Source organism: Rhineura floridana, chromosome 2 (genome assembly GCF_030035675.1).
Source record: "Rhineura floridana isolate rRhiFlo1 chromosome 2, rRhiFlo1.hap2, whole genome shotgun sequence".
NCBI classification, from domain to species: domain Eukaryota; kingdom Metazoa; phylum Chordata; class Lepidosauria; order Squamata; family Rhineuridae; genus Rhineura; species Rhineura floridana.
The window spans coordinates 226,116,327-226,124,786 of NC_084481.1; the positions used below are offsets into that span (position 1 = coordinate 226,116,327).

The window sequence follows — 8,460 nt, forward strand, 5'->3', positions numbered from 1 at the left end:
TCTATTTCACATTTTTCCAATCTAAAATTCAGTTCTCCTATTTATGCAGCAATTTGCTCATTTTTTAAAAAAAAGCTCATGAAATATCAGCGTAGTGCAAATTTCTCCTAACAATTTTTGCTAATATACTCATTCTTGCAAGCAATTTTCCCTAATAAAATGCATTTTTGTATGTCATTCTCACTAATGTGTGTGTTTTTATGAGCATTTCCCCCTCATATATGCATTTGTTTGGTTAGAGAACTGCCTTGCAAATGGCCTTCTCAACGAGACTTGTATGTCTCTCCTTCTGTTAGCCTTTAAGAAAAGCCTAAAGACTTTTTTAACATACTTACCTGCATTTGGGTGATTTTATTCCTGCTCCAATAAAGGGCCATACACAGGTAAGCAGAGATACTGTCAGTCACCCGACATTCTATGAGAGCAGGCACTGAACACTTTCAGCCACGCAGTGGTGGCTGGTGGCTCCATGTCAGTGGGGCAGTGCAATCCGCTCCAGGTTTTTACCTGAGCACCTTGGCCAGCTCCTTGAAAGTTCAGACTAAAACCCAGAGCAGATTCCACTGCCCCACTGACATGGAGCCACCAGCTGCCATTGCAGCTATGGCTGCAAAAGAAGTGAACTCTAAGCATTAAAAGGGTGCTCCCAATTCTTCCCCGACAGCCATGAATGCGTGCTCATAGCAGGTGGCTGAGGTTCACCCAATTCAGTTCAGTTCACACTTAAAAGCGAACCTCCCTATCTGACACTTCCCAGAACAATATGCAAACAGTTGCCTGATTTGGATGGGAAATGTAAGCGGGAGAAACCAAGATGCTAGAAAAATATGTTTTATTTGTGATCCAAACCCGACGCATTCCAGCCTTGTATATTTAGGCTTTCATCAGGGGTTGTAGGTAAAAAGGCAGGGACAAATTTCACTCAATGAACATATAAAATCACAACATATAAAATCTATCTATAGAACATCTTTTCACTTACAGTAAAGGCTGATGTACAATATCTTCCAATGAGCACAACTCCTTTCACCAATACAAACGCCTCAGAAAGGAGTTAGTTAGGACTGTACATATATGTAGCCAGAGATCGTGATGCCAGTAAAACCACTCAAAAATTATATGATGACAAACACCTGAATGAAGGGAACCTGCAAGGGATCCTGGATATCTTCTAAACTTCATAAGAGAAGAAGTTTATGAAGTTCTTATGAAGTTTAGAAGATATCCAGGATATCAACATCTGAAGGGCCAGAAGTTCACCATCCCTGGTCTAACTTAAACATAACCTACTTCTATGCATTAACCATGTGAAGCTGCTCCAAGTGACTCAAGAGAAGAGGGGTGGCCCTGCCTCAACATTGCACCCACTCACCCAGCAGTGCCCCTTGACCACCATGCAGTGAGCAGACATCTTGGAGGGGGGATTGATTGTAATGAGTGCTCTTCCATGCAATAGGTAGCCCAGCGCACTCAAGTTAATCGCACGGGGAAGGCATCAGGAAGATGGATGCTACATTGCAAGCTGGGTCAGCAGCACAGCTCCACTTCCCTTTAATCACATGGCCTCTGGGCTGAGCCATGGGCAACAGCTGAGATGAGTCAAGAGCCAGAAACCAGGAGCTGTGGGACCAATCAGTGGCCAGAATCAATGAACAATTCAGGACCAAGGGATAAGCCAGGGGACAGCATTGAAGGACAAGCCAGAAGGCAGGATTAAAGAGCAAGTTGCAACTGCAGGGCAAACCAGGAAGCTGGACTGAGGAACCACCAAGAACCCGGAAGCACACCAGAGCTCAGGTAGTCTTTTATTATTGTTCAGGCAATGCTCAGCTATACGCCTTCCTGCCCAGATAGATTCAGTGGTCAGCCTGGGTGGGTGAAGTCAATCTGGAATGTTCTGAAATGTTTGGCACTTGCAGTTCAGTGATTCACCACACGGGACAGACACACAAAGTTTCCAGCAGCTCCTGACACATGGAGAACCTTCACATGAGTAACAAACGAAGGGGGCTAAATTGTCCTCAAATGAAATTAGATGGATTGTTGACAGGGGACAGGGAATTGAGGAGGTACCACAGCTCAGTGTTAGAGTACCTGCTTTGTATGCAGAAGGCCATGAGGCACCTCATGAGGGGTGATCTCATCCCACTAAGCAGCCTATCGCATATGGCTACCTGTTAATGTCAGTGAATGCAAATGAGGGCACATGAGAGTGAGGACAAGCGAGGACAACATAGACAACTAAGCATGCATTTTGGCAAAGGGTATCAAAATATTGCAGGAAATGGGATACCTTTTTCAGCCCTGTCAAAAATGTATATATATATATATATATTAAAACTAGTAGTTTTCTGTTCAGCCCTGATGTGAGCTAATGCCATAAATATGAAATTATCCCCACAGAATTGGGCTGCTGGGGAATGAGCTAAATTGACCGAAGCCCAGGGCTCATTAGGGCAACTAATCAACAGGTTGGTTCAAGCTTCCTGTTTTGGCTCCTAGATGCATTTGTTCTGACAAGATTAAAGATGCATTTCACCTAGGAGTAAAGAGTATTCGTGAAGTCAGCTGTGCCTCTGGCTGTGCAATTAAGAAATAACAAATGTCAGGCGTCTGACCTGAGCCTGACACACCTCAGGTATGGGATAAGATTGGGAAAAGGAGGATGCATCATATCTGTTCCCTTGAGAAGCGGCGTCATACTAACCAAGGACTCACTCTTTAAAGAGATCATTTCTGCATCAGGCTGAATCAGCTGGGATGCAAAAAAGGAAACATCCCCAGTGACTGCCATCCCTTCCTGTGATGACTCTCCTTCCTATCATAGACTTGCCCATCTCCAGTCCTGAGCATTATTTGGAAGAGCTGTTTCAGCTGGCTGTGGGACCTCAAGAATTCTGGGAAACGGTGTGGAAGCTGTAACTGACTGAGATGGATTCGCTAGTTTTAACTTTGGCTACCTGCCGTGCAGGGCCGGATTATCCATTAGGCTTAGTAGGCTGAAGCCTAGGGGCCCAGAGCTCATGGGGGTCCGTGTATAAGCTAAAAAAAATAATAATATAGATTTTTCACTACGTATAAAAAGAAAATGTTGTGGAACAAGAGCTTCCGAACCGCCTGCCATCCCCCCGTTTCACTTACCTTTTTCTCCACTGTTTTTTGCTGTTTGCCATCAATCAAGATGGCGGCCAAGGTTTCCTTAAGGGGCTGAAGCCTCTGCTGCCATCTTGGTTGATGGAATGCATTGTAAGGAGTTTGAGAAAAATATTGCCTAAGAGGAGAAGGGGGCCCCAAACACCAATCACCCTACGGGCCCTCCTCAGCTTAATCCAGTATACAGCTGCGTGGGAGTCCTGCTGGATCAGGCCAATGGCTCATCTAGGCCACAATCACACTGTACATTTATTCCACCATTATTCCACTTTAAACAGTCATGGTTTCCCCCAAAGAATCCTGGGAAGTGTAGTTTGTGAAGGGTATTGAGAGTTGTTAGGAGACCCCTATTCCCCTCACAGAGCTCCAGTGGCCAGAGTGGTTTAACAATCAGTCCTTCTTCCCAGAGAACTCTGGGAGTTGCAGGTCTGTAAGGAGAATATGGCTTTCCTAACATCTCTCAGCACCTTTCACAAACTACACTTCCCAAGATTCTTTGGGGGAAGCCATGACTGTTTAAAGTGGAATAATGGTGGAATAAACGTACAATGTGAATGTGGTCCTACTGCAGCATCCTGTTCTCACAGTGGACAACCAGATGCCTACAGGAAGCCCACAGACGGGACCTGAGAGCAACAACAACGCTCACTTCTTTTGATTCCCAGCAACTGGTATTCAGAGGCATGCTGCCTCCAGCAGGGAAAGGGAGAACATAGCCATCCGGGCTAGTAGCCATTGACAGCCTTTTCCTCCATCAATTTGTCTAATCCTCTTTTAAAGCCATCCAAGTTGGTGGTCATCGCTGCCTCTTGTGGGAGTAGATTCCGAAATGTAACTATGTGCTGTGTGAAGAAGTGCTTCCTTTTGTCCATCCTGAATCGTCCAACTTTCAGCTTTCTTGGATGACCCCAAATTCTATTATGGTGAAAAAGGAGAAAAATATATCTCTTGACTTTTTTCCTCACCATGCAGACTTTTAGATGGCTGTAAAGCTACTAGCGCCTACAGCCATACTACCCTGAACTCACCCGATCTTGTCTGATCTCGGAAGCTAAGCAGGGTCAGGCCTGGTTAGTACTTGGATGGGAGACTGCCTGGGAATATTGGGTGCCATAGGCTTAGAGGAAGGCAATGGTAAACCGCCTCTGAATACAGTAGGGCCCCACTCATACAGCCGGGTACGTTCTGGACCCCTGCTGTAAAGCGAAAACCGCTGTAAAGCAGAACTCATTGAATAGAATGGCGCGCGATGCCCAAAAACCGCTGTAAAGGCAGAACAAGCGCTGTATGAGTGGGGTTTTAGTCTAATTGCGTCTAATTGAGACCGCCGCATTAGCGAAGCACCTTAAAGCGAAGCGCCATAAAGCAGGGCCCTACTGTACCTCTTACCATGAAAACCCTATGAATATATCCAATAAATTCCTAGGATCGCCATATTAGACATAAATATTAGACAGGCACCATCTCTGTTATCTTTTCGGCGCCTGTTGAAGACCTTCCTTCTTTTAACAAGCCTTTTAAGCTGAGACCTTATCCCAGTCTGCTTCTGTGTTGGAGTTGCTTTTTAATATGCTCTTAAACCTTTAAAAAATAAAGTTTTCTAACCTTTTTTAAAAAAAATGCCTTCAAAGCTTTTTAAAAAAATGTTTTTAAAGTTGTTTTGTTTTAATGTATTTTAATGTCCGAAATTTGCAAAGTCATTGCCAATTAGGGAGGGAGGCATCATTGCTCAGCTCAGTTACGCACTGGAAGCAATTAGGAAGAACAACTGGATAGGTTTTCTTTTATTTCCATTAATAATGGCAGAGATGTTCATTTTTTTCATAATTATTAATGCAAATTTAATAAAGCCAGCTTGTGTTTGAACAAGCAAAGCATTTCACAGTCTTCATGCGAGATGCTGAGACTTCATGCTGTTCGATGCGCTACAAGAAACAAATGGCTCGCTTGATGTCATTAACCTCTACCAGTTCAATTGGAACATCAGTGGTACAGAAAAGCCAGGGTGGCGTAGTGGTTAGAGTGTCGCTGGGACTTAGGAGATCAGAGTTCAAATCCCCACTCAGCCAGGAAGCTCACTGGGTGACCTTGGGCCAGTCACCACCTCTCAACCTAATTTACCTCACAAAGTAGTTGGGAGGATAAAGTTGGAAGGGAGAGGACCATGTCTGGACGTCACCCTGAGCTCCTTGGAGGAAACAACATCAGAAACCCAAAGTCATGTTTATGTTCTGCACCACTACCGCCCTGCCCCAGAAGCTGGGGCAATGATGGTATAGGGAGGACCTGCAATAATGCACCTCTAGTGTGACCGCAGGATTCCAATGTTTCTGGAGTAGCCTCAGGGGCCATCCTAAAACAAAACTGCAAATGCCACTCCCTGCAAAGAAAAGTGAACCAGAAAATCCCACAATTTATTAGGAAACCCTCTATTCCCTTCACAGAGCTACAATTCCCACAGCTCCCTGGGAAGAGGAAGCTGCCTTATGCCAAGTCAGACCATTGGTCCATCTAGCTCCATACTGTCTACACTGACTGGCAGCAGCTCTCCAGGGTTACAGGTGGGGCGTCTCACCCAATCCTACCTGGAGGTGCCAGGGATTGAACCTGGGATCTTCTGCATGCAAGGCAGATACTCTGCCACTGAGGTACAGCCTTCCCCAAATAGGAAAATGAATGTCAAAAAGACTAAAATAATGACAACAGAAGATTTATGCAACTTTAAAGTTGACAATGAGGACATTGAACTTGTCAAGGTTTATCAATACCTTGACACAGTCATTAACCAGAATGGAGACAATAGTCAAGAAATCAGAAGAAGGCTTGGACTGAGGAGGGCAGCTATGAGAGGACTAGAAAAGGCCCTCCAATGCAAAGATGTATCACTGAACACTAAAGTCAGGATCATTCAGACCAAGGTATTCCCGATCTCTATGTATGGATGGGAAGCTTAGCAGTCATGGAATAAGAGGAGAGGTCCTCTTGTGGATAAGGAATTGGTTGAGAAGCAGAAAGCAGAGAGTAGGAATAAACGGACAGTTCTCCCAATGGAGGGCTGTAGAAAGTGGAGTCCCTCAAGGATCAGTATTGGGACCTGTACTTTTCAACTTGTTCATTAAGGACCTAGAATTAAGAGTGAGCAGTCAAGTGGCCAAGTTTGCTGATGACACTAAATTGTTCAGGGTTGTTAAAACAAAAAGGGATTGCGAAGAGCTCCAAAAAGACCTCTCCAAACTGAATGAATGGGCAGAAAAATGGCAAATGCAATTCAATATAAACAAGTGTAAAATTATGCATATTGGAGCAAAAAATCTGAATTTCACATATACGCTCATGGGGTCTGAACTGGCGGTGACCGACCAGGAGAGAGACCTCAGGGTTGTAGTGGCGAGCACGATGAAAATGTCGACCCAGTGTGCGGCAGCTGTGAAAAAGGCAAATTCCATGCTAGGGATAATTAGGAAAGGTATTGAAAATAAAACAGCCAATATCATAATGCCGTTGTATAAATCTATGGTGCAGCCGCATTTGGAATACTGTGTACAGTTCTGGTCACCTCATCTCAAAAAGGATATTATAGAGTTGGAAAAGGTTCAGAAGAGGGCAACCAGAATGATCAAGGGGATGGAGCAACTCTCTTATGAGGAAAGGTTGCAGCATTTGGGGCTTTTTAGTTTAGAGAAAAGGCGGGTCAGAGGAGACATGATAGAAGTGTATCAAATTATGCATGGCATTGAGATAGTGGATAGAGAAAAGTTCTTCTCCCTCTCTCATAATACTAGAACTCGTGGACATTCAAAGAAGCCGAATGTTGGAAGATTCAGGACAGACAAAAGGAAGTACTTCTTTACTCAGCGCATAGTTAAACTATGGAATTTGCTCCCACAAGATGCAGTAATGGCCACCAGCTTGGATGGCTTTTAAAGAAGACTAGACAAATTCATGGAGGACAGGGCTATCAATGGCTATTAGCCATGATGGCTGTGCTCTGTCACCCTAGTCAGAGGCAGCATGCTTCTGAAAACCAGTTGCCGGAAGCCTCAGGAAGGGAGAGTGTTCTTGCACTCGGGTCCTGCTTGCGGGCTTCCCCCAGGCACCTGGTTGGCCACTGTGAGAACAAGATGCTGGACTAGATGGGCCACTGGCCTGAACCAGCAGGCTCTTCTTATGTTCTTATGATGTGAAAGTTGGACAGTGAAAAAAGCGGATAGGAGAAAAATCAACTCATTTTAAATGTGGTGTTGGAAGAGAGCTTTGCACATACCATGGACTGTGAAAAAGACAAATAATTGGGTGTTAGAACAAATTAAACCAGAACTATCACTATAAGCTACAATGATGAAACTGAGGTTATCATACTTTGGACACATCATGAGAAGACACAATTCACTAGAAAAGACAATAATGCTGGGGAAAACAGAAGAAAAAGTGGAAGGCCAAACAAGAGATGAGTTGATTCCATAAAGGAAGCCACAGACCTGAACTTACAAGATCTGAACAGGGTGGTTCATGACAGATGCTCTTGGAGGTCACTGATTCATAGGGTCGCCATAAGTCATAATTGACTTGAAGGCACATAACAACAACAACAGGAATTGTAGCTCTGTGGGAGGAATAGGATTCTCGTGACAACTCTCAGCACCTGTCACAAACTACAGTCCCCAGGATTCTTTAGGGGAAGCCATGACTGTTTAAAGTAATATAATGCTGCTTTAAATGCATGGTGCTGATGTGGCCGATGATCCTGGAAAGGATTCTGTCCTGCATTATATTAGCTCTCACAGTCCCACACCACCAAGGCCATGTCAATTCAGGTTCAAAGTCTGGCTCCTTGCTCTGTCTGATTGTGCAGGCTGGGCACACTGAGTCAACAGCTCTTCTCCAAGGCACGAGCCTGGAGCCACCTGATGCGGCTGAACTGTCAAGCACCAGAACGATACCAAAAACAATCCAACCTCCAGGCACCAAACCTCTCTTTCTAGGCCAGCTGGGGGGTTTTTTTTCAACTTTCTTGGTTGTGGCTTCTTTGAACTCTCTGTTTGTGTTGTCAAGACACTCCAGAACCATTGGATCCATTGGGCCAGGATGTCAAAAAATAATATCAGTCCGAAGGCTCGCATGCTATTTCAGTCCAGGTATTCAATGAAAAGTCCCCGTGGAGCAGCAAAGCTAGAGTCCAAAGGAGCAGCTGTCTGAAGTCTCTTGCAGTAGCAACAACAAAGACTCCCTCGTATAGTTATTTCCTTACATTTGTATCTCATCTTTCTTCCATCACGGAGGCAGTGATCCTGTTGAGGCCCTGGTCTC

At 44.6% G+C, this 8,460-nt stretch overlaps 1 pseudogene; it reads left to right on the plus strand.

Moving 5' to 3' along the window:
* The first annotated feature begins 4,153 nt into the window (after positions 1 to 4,153).
* On the plus strand, positions 4,154 to 4,272 carry LOC133378685 (5S ribosomal RNA; annotated as a pseudogene).
* The last annotated feature ends 4,188 nt before the right edge of the window (positions 4,273 to 8,460 follow it).